This window comes from Amblyomma maculatum, chromosome 3 (assembly GCF_055883805.1).
Source record: "Amblyomma maculatum isolate TAMU_Amacu chromosome 3, ASM5588380v1, whole genome shotgun sequence".
Taxonomy (NCBI): domain Eukaryota; kingdom Metazoa; phylum Arthropoda; class Arachnida; order Ixodida; family Ixodidae; genus Amblyomma; species Amblyomma maculatum.
The window spans coordinates 144,844,611-144,858,321 of record NC_139346.1 but is presented as its reverse complement, the minus strand read 5'-3'; positions in this window follow the sequence as shown (position 1 = coordinate 144,858,321).

Genomic DNA, 13,711 nt, shown 5'->3' with positions numbered 1-13,711 from the left:
TGAATCCTTAGGTTGCAGCCATAGAAGTTCATTATTTTCCCTTTCTGGAACTTGGCCTATGTATTGTGTACAGTAGTCATAACTTGTGCTGGCTACAATATCATTTTTCGGGTATAAAGAAAAGAGGTACCTTGATTTCAGAAACCTGTGACGTAATATGATGTGACATGTCTGTGATGTGACTGCAACTAACTTCACCCATGATGATGATGTTGGATTTTAATGGCGCAAGGGCGACTCAGGCCAAAGAGCGCCAAACTCAAGGTTAACGGTGTAACCAAGTTTGCGTAATGTGATAGTTGTGATGTTTCATGAAGGGATAAAAACACTGGTGTATAGGGCCTAAAAATGCATTTGCTCTGTAATTACTAAAAAGAGTGGTGTATAGGGCCTAAAATTCATTTGCGATGAATAATAAGCTGTGAAAAAAATTTAAGAAAGTATATGTAGATGCTTTAAGAGATCTCATCCGTCCTCTCAAGGAGGAACGGGCCGAGAGCCATGTCGATAAATTCCATGTAAAAAACCTACTTGTGATAAAAATTTGAGCACCTGATTTAAAGGAAATATTGGATTGTCACCAATAAAAATGGATGGGTGTGCAGGTATTTGAAGTGTACAAGGAGGGAAAATGACGTCTCCTTCCTGGTTCCAGTTGTGCACATATAATTAAAACATGAATGACAGTGAGCCGATCACCACATCTCAAACAGTGCGGTGCAGGAGAGTCAGTTAAAAGATATGTATGTGTTGTGTATGTGTGACCAATTCTGAGTCTGCACAGAGCTACTTCTTTAAATCTGTCTTGTTTTTTGCGGTGTACCTGCCTATGCTTGGCTTTATTGTGTGCAGTTTATTTTCTGTTGCTGTGTCCCATTCCTCTTGCCATTGTTGCCGAATCATGCTTTTTATGTGTGGCTTGAGGTCATAAGTTATCTTATCAATGTCTGTGTCATTTCGAAGGGCAGCAAGCCTATCAGCTGCCTCGTTACCCGGTATACAGCGGTGGCCTGGCACCCAACACAGTGTAATTTTAATTTCTAGTTTATGAGTAAACATAAGGGTGTTATAAAGAGAGTTCAGGACTGGGTTCTTATTATGCCATTTCCAAAAGGACAGGGACGTTAAAACACTGAGGCAGCCTGTGTAGATGATCGACGTCTGTATTTTATTTTCTATAATGTGTCTCACAGCTAAAAGGATACCATGGCATTCAGCGGTAAATATACTAGTATGTCTGTTCAGGGGTTTTGACTGAAAACTGTGGTCCATGTGCTGCACAGGAGACTTGAGCAGACTTCGAAGCATCAGTGTAATATTCATCACAAGTGTACTTCTCTTGAAGTGACATGAAGTGCTGCTGTATGGCAATAGGGGATGCATGTTTGCCCACTTCAAGAAACAACAGGTCACAATTAACAGTGTGCATTTCCCAAGGAGGAATTAGGTTTTTTATGGTAGCTGTATGAAGACTGGTAACTGGAACGTCCAGATGTTCAATATGAGTGGCAACTCTGATAGGGTATGGTGGTGTCAGAGATGGTTTTCATGAGAAAAGTGCAGTGCTAGTTTTGTCAAGCAGGAGCCGGCGACATGGATGATTTTGTTGGCACTGAACCTTCATAGCATAAGTTACACAAGTAAATTCTCTTCTTCGTTGCAGTGACCATCGGTTCACCTCGACATAAAGGCTAGCAATTGGGCTAGTTCGAAAAGCACCCGTGGCGAAGCGAAGGCCGAGGTGATGCACGGGATCAAGAAATTTTAGAGCAGAGGATGATGCGGACCCATAGACCATCAAGCCATAGTTAATGCGCGATAGAACTACACTATTCAGAAGGCTCAGAAGGAAGTCGCGGTCTGTGCCCCATGAAAGGTGAGAGAGGATTTTTAGCAGATTTATTGCTTTGAGACACTCCAGTCGCAACTGTTTTATGTGGGCAATGAAGGAACATCATCAACAACTACGCCGAGAAATTTATGTTCCCTTTCAAGGGCTAGGCTCTGACCATTCAATGTAATGTTGGGGTCGGGTCTGACGCCACGCTGCTTAGAGAAAAGTACACAAACACTTTTTTCAGAGTTAAATTTAAACCAATTGTCATCAGCCCACCAGGACAATTTGTTAACACCTAGCTGAATCTGTCGTTCACAGATAGCCAAGTTGCAAGATTTGAAGCTTATCTGGATGTCATCGACATATACAGAGCAAGAAATGGTTTTTGGCAACACACTTTTTAAAGAGTTCATTTTGACTGAAAAGTGCGCAACTGAGAACACCACCTTGAGGGACACCATTTTCCTGTATGTATTGCTTTGAGTATTCATTGCCAACACGAACTTTGAAGGATCGTTCAGACAAGTAACTTCGTATTGTATTCAACATGTTCCCTGTGATCCCAAGACAGGAGAGGTCGCAGATGATACCATAGCGCCAAGTGGTATCATATGCTTTTTCAAGATCGAAAAAGACAGATAAACAATGTTGTTTGTGTGCAAAAGCATCCCTTGCATGTGACTCAAATGCAATGAGCTGATCAGCTGTTGACCGCCCAGCTCTAGCTTGGTTTTGATGAAGACCATTGTATTCAAGTAAATGTAGAAGGCGGCGATATACCATTTTTTCAAAAAGCTTGCATAAGCAGCTGGTTAGAGCAATAGGCTGGCAGCAAGAGTGGGTTCTTTTCCAGGTTTTAATATCGGGATAATGATCGCTTCCTTCCATGCTTTAGGAAAGCGTCCTGTGGTCCATATTTTATTATACAGGCAGAGTAGGGTGTCAAGCGTGTCCATATGCAGGTGTTTGAGCATTCCATATATGATCCTGTCAGGACCTGGTGCTGTGTTCCCACATGTGCCAAGTTCAATCTTCAGCTCCTGCATGGTGAAAGGGCTATTGTACCCTCCTGTGCACGGTCTTTTATCACATATAGGCTTCCTCTCCTCAGTTACCTTGTGCCGCAAAAAGGAATCTGTATAGTGCGCCGAGCTGAATAGATATTCGAAGAGTTGCCCTAGTGTGTCTGCTTGGTGTTCAAGAGAGTCACCACTGGTGCTGACAAGGGGCGTTGGAATTGCGCTATATCCTTTGAGTGCTGTTATTCTGTTGTATACTTTGTGAGCATCAGAATAAGAGTTCATGATGATGATGATGATGATGGATTTTAATGGCGCAAGGGCGACTCAGGCCAAAGAGCGCCAGACTCAAGGTTAAAGGTGTACTCAAGTTTATATAATGGAATAGTTGTGATTTTTCATGAAGGAATAAAAAAAAAAAAAACAGTGGTGTATAGGGCCTAAAAATGTATTCGCTCTGTAAAATTGCTAAAAACAATGGTGTATAGGGCCTAAAATTCATTTGCGATATATAATGGATGTGCAATGTATAAGTAGATGTATTAAAAGATCTCATCCGTCCTCTCAAGGAGGAGCGGGCTGAGACCCACGTCGATAAGAAATTTCATGTAAAAAACCTACTTGTGATAAAAATTTAAGCACTTGTTTTAAAGGAAACATTGGGTTGTCGCCAATAAAAATCGATGGGTGTGCAGGTATTTGATGAGTGAACAAGGAGGGAAAATGACGTCTTCTTTCTTGTTCCAATTGTACACATATGATTAAAACATGAATAACAGTGAGCCGATCACCACATCTCGAGCAGTGCGGTGCAGGAGAGTTGGTTAAAAGATATGTATGGGTTATGTATGTGTGACCAATTCTCAGCCTGCACAGGGCTACTTCTTTAAATCTGTCTTGTTTTTCTGTGGTGTATCTGCCTATCCTTGGCTTTAATTTGTGTAATTTATTTTCTGATGCTGCGTCCCATTCCTCTTGCCATTGTTGTCGAATCATGTTTTTTATGTGTGGTTTGAGGTCATGATAAGTTATCTTATCAATGTCTGTGCCATTTCGAAGGGCAGCTGACGCAGCTAGCCTATCAGCTGCCTCATTACCCGGTATACAGCGGTGGCCTGGCACCCAACACAGTGTAATTTTAATTTCTAGTTCATGGGCAAACATAAGGGCGTTATAAAGAGAGTTCAGGACTGGGTTCTTATTATGCAATTTCCAAAAGGATAGGGACGTTAAAACACTGAGGGAGTCTGTGTAGATGACTGATGTTTGTATTTTATTTTCTATAATGTGTCTCACAGCTAAAAGGATACCATGGCATTCAGCGGTAAATATACTAGTATAACTGTTCAGGGTTTTTGACTGTGAAAACTGTGGTCCATGTGCTGCACAGGAGACTTGAGCAGACTTCGAAGCATCAGTGTAATATTCATCACAAGTGTACTTCTCCTGAAGTGACATGAAGTGCTGTTGTATGGCAATAGGGGATGCATGTTTGCCCACTTCAAGAAACGACAGGTCACAATTAACACCGTGCATTTTCCAAGGAGCAATTAGGTCTTTTATGGAAGTTGTATGGAGACTGGTAACCGAAACATTCAGATATTCAATATGCGTGGCAACTCTGATCGGATATGGTGGTGTTAGAGATGGTTTTTTTGAGAAAAGTGCTGTGCCAGTTTTGTCAAGCAGGAGCCGACGACATGGATGGTCCAGTTGGCATAGTACCTTCATAGCATAAGTTAGAGAAGTGAATTGTCTCCTTCGTTGCAGTGACCATCGGTTCGCCTCAACATAGAGGCTAGCAATTGGGCTAGTTCGGAAAGCGCCCGTAGCGAGGCGAAGGCCGAGATGGTGCACGGGATCGAGCAATTTTAGCGCAGAGGATGATGCTGACCCATAAACCATCGAGCAATAGTCAATGCGTGATAGAACTACACAATTCAGAAGGTTCAGAAGGCAGTCGCGGTCTGTGCCCCATGACCGGTGAGAGAGAATTTTTAGCAAATTCATTGCTTTGAGACACTTCAGTCGCAACTGTTTTATGTGGGGAATGAAGGAAAGTTTTTCGTCAACAACTACGCCAAGAAATTTATGTTCTTTTTTAAAGGCAAGGCTCTGACCATTCAGTGTAATGTTGAGGTCAGGCCTGATGCCACGCTGCTTAGAGAAAAGTACACAAACACTCTTTCCAGAGTTAAATTTAAACTCATTGTCATCAGCCCACCTGGACAATTTGTTTACACCTAGCTGAATATGTCGTTCACAGATGGCCAAGTTGCAAGATTTGAAGCTTATCTGGACGTCATCAACATATACAGAACAATAAATAGTTTTTGGCAGCACGCTTTTTAAAGAGTTCATTTTGACTACGAAAAGTGTGCAACTGAGAACACCACCTTGAGGGACACCATTTTCCTGAATGTACTGCTTTGAATATGCATTGCCAACACGAACTTTGAAGGTCCGTTCAGACAAGTAACTTCGAATTGTGTTCAACATGTTTCCTGTGATGCCAAGAGAGAAGAGGTCGCGGATGATACCATAGCGCCAAGTGGTATCATATGCTTTTTCAAGATCGAAAAAGACAGATAAACAATGTTGTTTATGTACAAAAGCATCCCTTGCATAAGACTCAAAGGCAATGAGCTGATCAGCTGTTGATCGCCCAGCTCTAAAACCAGCTTGATTTTGATGAAGAAGACCATTGTATTCAAGGAAATGAAGAAGGCGACGATTTACCATTTTCTCAAAAAGCTTGCATAGACAGCTGGTTAGTGCGATAGGCCGATAACTAGCAGCAAGTGTGGGTTCTTTTCCGGGTTTTAATATTGGGATGATGACCGCTTCCTTCCATGCTTTAGGAAAGCGTCCTGTGGCCCATATTTTATTATACAGGCAAAGTAGGGTTTCAAGCGTGAGAATAAGAGTTCACAGAAGAAAGGAATGATGACCAGCTTTCTCGCTTGGAGATGCGTCGAACACGTTTGCCATTTGCCTTTGCACGCTTAAATCCTATTAGGTTTTCAGCCGTGGGGTATCGGCGTAACTTCGACCATGCCTTGTTTTGTGTTTCACGGGCAGTCTTACATTCTGCATTCCACCACGGCCTTCGTTTGTTTCGTGGCTTACTTGATGTCTGTGGTATGTGTTGTTCTGCAGCATCTATAATGTGCAGCATGATCAAGAGTTGAGATTCGTCAATGCCTAAGGCAGTAACTGATGAACAGGGCAGAGCTGAGTGTTCCCTGAACATCTCCCAGTTGGCCGCATATTCTTTAAATTTCTTGGGACTAGATGCATTTACATTTTTATTGCCTGTGTACTTCAGAGATGGGAAAATGGTCACTCCATATAGATTGTCAATAACAACCCACTCTGTGGCTGCCAAGAGCATCGGAGAGCCAATGGCTAAATCAATGGCTGTGCACGTATTATGAGCTGAGCCGTTATTTTACCGAATATTAAGGCTTGTATTGCCACTGCCTCTAAGTCTGCGTTAAGAGAGATGTTGCGACAAGCGATTGACTTCTGTGTTACAATGGCAACGCCACCGGAGGGGTGAGTACTGCCTTGCCTATCTTTCCTGAATACGCGATACTGCTTGAGAAAACTTGTGTCTGTTGGTTTCAGATGCATTTCTTGCAGACAAACTATGGTTGGTGTTTGGCGAGGATTTAATATACGTCATCCAGATTTTTTAGAAGTCCTCGACAGTTCCAATAAATGATGCTCTCGGTAGCCATTTTGGTAGGTGTGGAAAGAATATAGAGTAGGGTTAAGACTCGCAGCCCTTATCAGGGGGCTTAACTGGTGTATGTTTTTTGATTTGAGGCGATCTAGCAGGCCTTGTCTCTCATTGGCGGACTCCCTAGGCACCGCTGATGCTGCGGAGTCCATGCTCACCTCCACCATCTCTGGTGGAGGCATGGAGGCAGGAGGTTTTTCAAGAGGAACCAAGTCCCTCTCAGATGTCTTTGGTGTCCCGGAAGTCTGGGGGAAAGTGACCTCCGGGATTGCAAAGATTGGTGCAGCCGGTGGCTGCTTAGTGAGGAGCTATAGTGGGAGCACGTCAGCAGCATTGCACTGCGTGCCCACCGTTACTAGATGCGGCCTGGCCCCTCTGCGGGCTGCGTCAGCATAGGAAATGGAGGAAAGCATTCTGTGCTTTTTTCGCGCCTCTCCGTATGTTATCTTCAGTTACCTTTATATTGATTACTTCCTTTTCGGCCTGAAAGGCTGCACAGGACCGTGAGTATGCAGGGTGGGTGCCCTCGCAGTTCACACATTTGTAGTCAGTTGCACTGCAATTATCGGTTGCATGGTCATGTGCACTGCATTGTGCACATGTAAGGCGCCCTCGACATGTCTGGCTACCATGCCCGTACCGCTGACACTTGAAGCACCTGCGCGGGCTTGGTATGTATGGGCTAACTTTGCATTGGATGAATTCCACATTGATAAATCCAGGAAGTGTGCTCCGGTTGAAGGTGAGAACAATATGTTTCGTTTTTATTTCTTCATTCTTTCACCTGATTGTTATCCTTCATACTGCTGTTACACCTTGGTTCTGTAGGCCCTTAAGATCTGATTCTGTTTCCTTTAGGAGGTCTCGCTCAGAAACCACTCCTTGGCAGCTGTTAAGACTGCGGTGGGGTGATACTTGAACGTCAAGGTGAGGAAATGTTTTTGTTGTGAGGAGGTTGTCAGAGTGACTTTTGTCTGATACTATTAGCAGGTCACCAGATAGCAGTTTTTTCGCTTTATAGTTTGCCCCAATGATGGCCTTCAGAGAGTTGGCAATCAGAAAGACTGACAGTTCATTTACTGGTTTAGATTCGGTTATAGAGCGCAAGACAAGAAATTTTGGAAAGTTCTCAGTTGGTGTCGCGATTTTTTGCGTCACTTCGGTGCGACTCCTTTTCGGGGGTCGATCAAGTTTTTTTAAAGGTAGTTTTTCCATGCAGTATGGATAGTTTAAGGGGTCCTAATATATGTCGCCTCTGGTTCACTCTTATACGCAGAGGAAGGTCCCGGAGGCCCTCGCCTAATGGACAGGCGAGGAGCCTATCGGCCAAGGCTTGACCATGGCCTCGACCGCCACCGTTCAAGGTTTCTTCCCTTCACCTCTCAACCTATCGCCACGGTACGGGGCTCAGGGTCTGTGGTGGCACCAAGCACCACCAACACCTAGTTTACACAAGGTGCCCCTGCGAGGAAACTTCACCAATCCCTCTCTCACAACATTTATATCCACTCATCCCTTTCCCAAAGTGCAGGGTAGCAAACCGGTTTCTTTTATGGGTTAACCTCCCTGCCATTCCTCCTCCTCCTGGTGTCATGACAGTAGTCTGAACTTGTACTATTACAAATGTCCAAGGTGACTAACTACAAATAGGTTCTCTGTTTGAAGAGCAGAAAATTGTATTCAAAGTTGTTTAAACACTGCCCTTTTTTTTTAGTTAGTGGGGTGCAATTGATATTACGTGAAATAAAAATGAAAGGAAATAGCTACAAGCAACACATAAGTAAAGTTATGCCATTGTGAAGTTTACTACCCTTAAAGTACACTGCAGCTCTAAGAGAAGCAGGAATGTAAGGCTTCCACATATATTTCATCCATGGTGATTGATTTTGAATTTTTTGTAGCTTTGAAAAACCCCTACCGCTCTTAAAAGGCCGATACCAGGTGCTTTCACTTCCATCCCCTACTGCCTCACATCGATGTAGAAAAGAGCGTGCGAGTAGATATATTTTAACAAATGACCAAATTCAGTTCGTACTGACTGGCTGTGTATGGAAAAGAGTCGCCAAAGACAACTGCAACTTGATTATCACGAAGCTGAGCAGGCACATGAAGAATCTCCTATGTCACAGTTTGAGAACTTCATGATCTATGTTTTTAGTGCGCACTGGCATCATACGACACATTGTTGTTTTTGCAATTTAGAGCAACAGAATTGCTCTCAGTGTAATGGAAGACATGCACAGCATAACCTCTGTGTTATATTTAGCCAGTGAATGAACATCAAGCTTCAGTGAATGAACGTCAAGCTTTGTTCAACCTGTCCTCGAGGTACCAGATGACTATGCAAAGCCTCTGGAAAGTGGTTCAGAGAACATCAACCTTCAAAAGTCTTTGGTGAGCATTGAAATTGTGAACTGCTTTAAAGTTCAATGCAACTAAAATGTTACAGTGCCTGCAAGCTACCCTGCAACCACAGACTGCATATGTAAACAGTTTTGTGGAGACTATGAATATGTTCATTATAAAAGAACACATGTATGTCATTGTTTCAACATGTCTTGCACATTTGCATATTTTGTAACAGCGATCATCTGTGAACTAGCTATGCCATTTGCTTAACAATGGTTTTCATGCTACAGCAAAATAGTCGGACGTACATTAATTCCAAATGTTAGAAAGCTTTTCTGTGTAGATTCATAAATTATGCAGACCTACTTATACTCTTTTTCATTAAAGTTGTCTAAATGTCCTCTGTAAATATGCCATTAAGTATTTGCTACTGTATAAAAAATACTAATGAATCTGTACTATATGTCCTTTAACACATGCAGCAATAGTCTAAGTGTGCATTAATTGCTAATACTCCATATGTCTGTTCACTCGTTGAATGCAGTGGTCGAGTGACCCAGAATAAATGTTTTGGTTATGAAGCATGGTATTCCACTGTATACTTTCATTGTTATAGCATAATAACGCTATAACAGGGCAAAATTTATACAAGGCTTCTCTATAGAGAATGCAAAACCAAGTCATACACATAATTTGTTCATGAAGACTTTACTGCCCTTTAGGAGGAATATATGTTTGCATAAGGAGATAAAAGGTAGGTCAACTTGCATGTATGACTGGTGCAAGAGCCACTTAACTGCAGTATATAAAACAACTATTACAAACGGTATGTATAACAAGGCTGAGAAAAGTAAAGCATACTGCTAAAAGTGCATGTGCACAGAATTGGTTTCATATTTGCCCCAAACAATAGGCTCGTAGGCAATGAGCGCAAGTTTAAATTACTGAGTGAAACTATTCTCAAACTTTGCTCTAAAAAAACTCGTAAGGCTGAATCGCATACACGCTAAAACTCACGCGAACGCGACGGCGACACGCGTCGCGCGAACAGAAATGTATGCGTCGCTTGGCTCGTTGCTCGGATCTGCCGAAACAGAAAATTTCGCTCGTTCGCCCGGAAATGCATCCGCGATCAGCCAATAGCATGAACGGTCAGCGTACGTCACTGCCGGTCTTTTCGCGCATTTTTTTTTTCTTTCTTTGAAGTATAGCATTGCGATCGCCTCGTATTCGTGCTTCGTACGATGGCTAAACAAAACTTCAATGAGCGCCTTATTGACGCAGTAGAGTGCGAGCCCACTCTTTGGGACCTACAGCACACACACTACAAACATCGTGGCCATTCCGACGCGGCTTGGCGCCGAGTAGCAGACGCCGTAGGTGCACCAGGTGAGCCGTTTTGTAAACAATTTCATTGAGTTGGTTTCATTGACTGCTAACTGCTTCCGTACGCAGACTGGATGCTTACGAAGTGAAAGTGCGCATTTATGTTTCATGCATGTGGTCTTAGCTGTCGTCGAGCGATCGTTATCGTTCGCTAGAGAATGCGCACTGCCGCGTAGCAGATCTGCCTGACAAGGAAAGCATGCATGCCAAACTAGAATTATACTATTCACAGAAATATGGTACAGGCTTTTTTGTTGTGGCGGGTTTAAACGACATGTGCTCTTTATGCCTTCGCAGTTAAAAAGTAAAGGCAAGATGCAAAAACCTACAGGACACCTTCCGCCGTATTTTTAAAGCACGCATCCGAGCAAGGAAAAGTGGATCTGGAGTGGACGCCGTCCAGGAAGACGATACTACCTGGCCATACTTTGAGCGGTTGCACTTCCTGCGGGACACAATGCTCGGCAGGCCGTAAGTCAATTTCTCATGATTTCAGCAGATTTATTTCACTTTAACAGCACAAAAATATACCAATGGTATTTGCAGTCTGCCAATGCTAAAAATTGTACCAAACGAATTCTATTTGTGTTTGCTATCTTAAATAAATCAGACTGTCCATGGTATTGAAGTGCATTTAAACTTGCTAAGGCATCATTTACCTGTTTGCAAGTGAAGTTTACACTCATCTTTTACATCACCGCAGAACCTCAGGTAACTTGGATCCCCTACCCCTCAATGTAGGGGCCGAGGACGTGGCAGAGAATGATCCTGAACCGTCCCAAAATGCTCAACGAATTTTTGCTATGTATAGCGGGGAAAATTTTGTCTATTTCAAGCCCTGGACCAAGCTCAACTACAACAATGAGTGCAGGAGTTGAGCTTCTACCTGAAGCACCCAGATGCATTGAGCCCCATAAAAAAAAGCAAAAAGGATAGATACGAAGATCAAATCGACAAACTTGGCAACATTTACCTGGCGACAAAATTGGCGTCGAATTAACCGATTTGCCAAATTAACGGGGGTCAAATTAACGAGCTTTCACTGTACAATATACAGACAATACAAGCACAGAAACAAATAATCCACCACGCACATAGTTTGTCATCCACTTCTAGTTACAATGCCTAGATGTCACATATGAACTAGTGGCAAGGTGCAGAGGTGCGAGTTTCCAGGTGTCAGGCATGCGCGTGACGTGAATATCACACATGTGGCAGTTTGCAAAGCTGAAACATTAGTTAATTTTGCACTAAGGTATTTCAGTTAGAGTAGCCATGTGCAAAATATTTAAAATGCATAGGTACAAACATATATATTGATATAATGCAAGTACAGCAACATGAACACTCCATACAATGTACAAAAACATTCAGTGCATGAAAACAAATTGACCCGGATAAAAAAATCAAGTATTCACTGTCGCATGCTACGAAGCTGTGTTCCTCGACACACTTGCTTGGTCTGCATTCATTTTGTGGTTCGTAACGGGCAATAGCTGCAAACAACGTAACTTTTGCCTTGTTTCAGGCGCCCTGTCACTAGAAAATGTGATGTTGATGGCAGTTTGTTTAAACAAAGTACAGTGAAATGTGAAAGCATCTGTAGCCTGCTACAAGAACATAAGATGGGGACGGCACAGTTTTTGTGATAGATTTAAAGATGTAACAAGAGAGCATCAAATACATGTACCAGCAACCAACCATGCATTAAACTGCTTTTACAGAGCAATCTTAAGGGGGGACACGGGTCTTAGAAGCCGAAAAATCGATTTTTTGAAAATGATATTTTTGAAACCTGCAAACAGTTCTTCACCTGTCTGCAAAGTTTCACGCGTCTAAATTCAGTCTTTTACCCGCAAGACCAATTTATATTGTCGCTGTTCACCAAATTTCAGCCGAAATGGATGCCAAAAAAGGCAGTTTACCGCGACGCGCAGCTCCTGCACCACGTGTGCTATCGGAGCCATCTTGGTCTCCCTTGAAAGAGCAGCTTTTCCTCTTCAAATTCCCGCCATTCATGTCTCCGCCCAATCGTTAGCCCGAGAAAAAAAACGCGCCAAAAAAAGGTCCCGCTGCTATTCGCTAATCGGGGCACGTGATGCAAGGGTGCTACTCGATTGGCTGAAGCCTTCTCCATCGTCTGCTCGACACGCTCGGTCGAAGCAGCAGAGCGCAAACAAGCGCCATTTTGTTGTTGTGTTGGCAGCGGAGCGAACGCACGATGCATCGACGAGCTGTGAAATTTCGCTCCAGGCATCGTTACGTGAAGGGGGTGAAGCGCTCGCAAACCGAGAACTTTAAAAAGGGCACCAAAACACCACGGGATACCCAAGACGTCGAACTTCACGCGTCCGATGACGACGGAGTCGAAGCCACCACGGTAGGCCTAACTTCCCCGACGCCCCAAAACGGCACCGACAACAGCCGCGTACGCTACGACACGACCTTTCTGTAGCCCTTGGAAGCAGAGGAGCGGCGAAGAAAAGCGGCAGAAAGAACGGAGAAGCTTGCATCAACTGCAGCAACAAAGAGAAAAAAAGAACTTCTCGCTGACAGCATCGACGCCCAACCACTCGGCGGGACTCCCTTCACCATTGTGTGTTTGGATTCGGTGAACGCTTTGCTAGAGTCTGTGAAGTGCAAAACGTGCTGTGGTGGTGTGAGAATAGTGAGAGAATGGGAATATGGAGTTTGTGTGAAGTTGGATCTTGTGTGCGACAACTGCGGTAAGACGTCGTCGGCATGGAGCTCGCCGCGCGTCGAAGGCACTCAGAAAGCAAATCCTTTTGTCGTGAATGTTCTCGCCGCGCGCGCCATGCAGGCCACTGGCAATCGCCAAACGGCTTTGAACGATGTATTCGCGGCAATGAATGTGAGCCATCGAGGTCTCCACACAAAAACGTGGCAGGCATATGTGAAAACGAAGCTGACGCCTGCTGCCAGTCGCGCGGCCCAGAAGCTCATCACCAAGTGCGTGGAGTCGGTTCGCGAACTCTACGCCGAACTGCGCATAAACAATCCGGGAAACATCGCAGTTTCCTAAGATGGATCCTGGATGACGCGTGGACATTCGTCGCACATTGGCGTCGGCACGGTAATTGAACTTTTCAGCGGTTTGGTGCTGGACTATGTTGTGCTTTCCAACTACTGTGCGGGGTGCGAGTCGGGTCCGAAAGAGGGTGACCCGTCATACGAAACATGGGCAGCCAACCATGTTTGTCAAAAAAATACGGCGAAGAAGGCAGGTGAGATGGAGGTGGAGGCCGCCTTGATTTTATTCAAAAGGTCGCTAGAGCGCCATAAGCTGCGCTACACCACTGTTCTCTGCGACGGCGACAGCAGGACTTATCTTGCCTTAGAAGAAGAAAAGGTGTA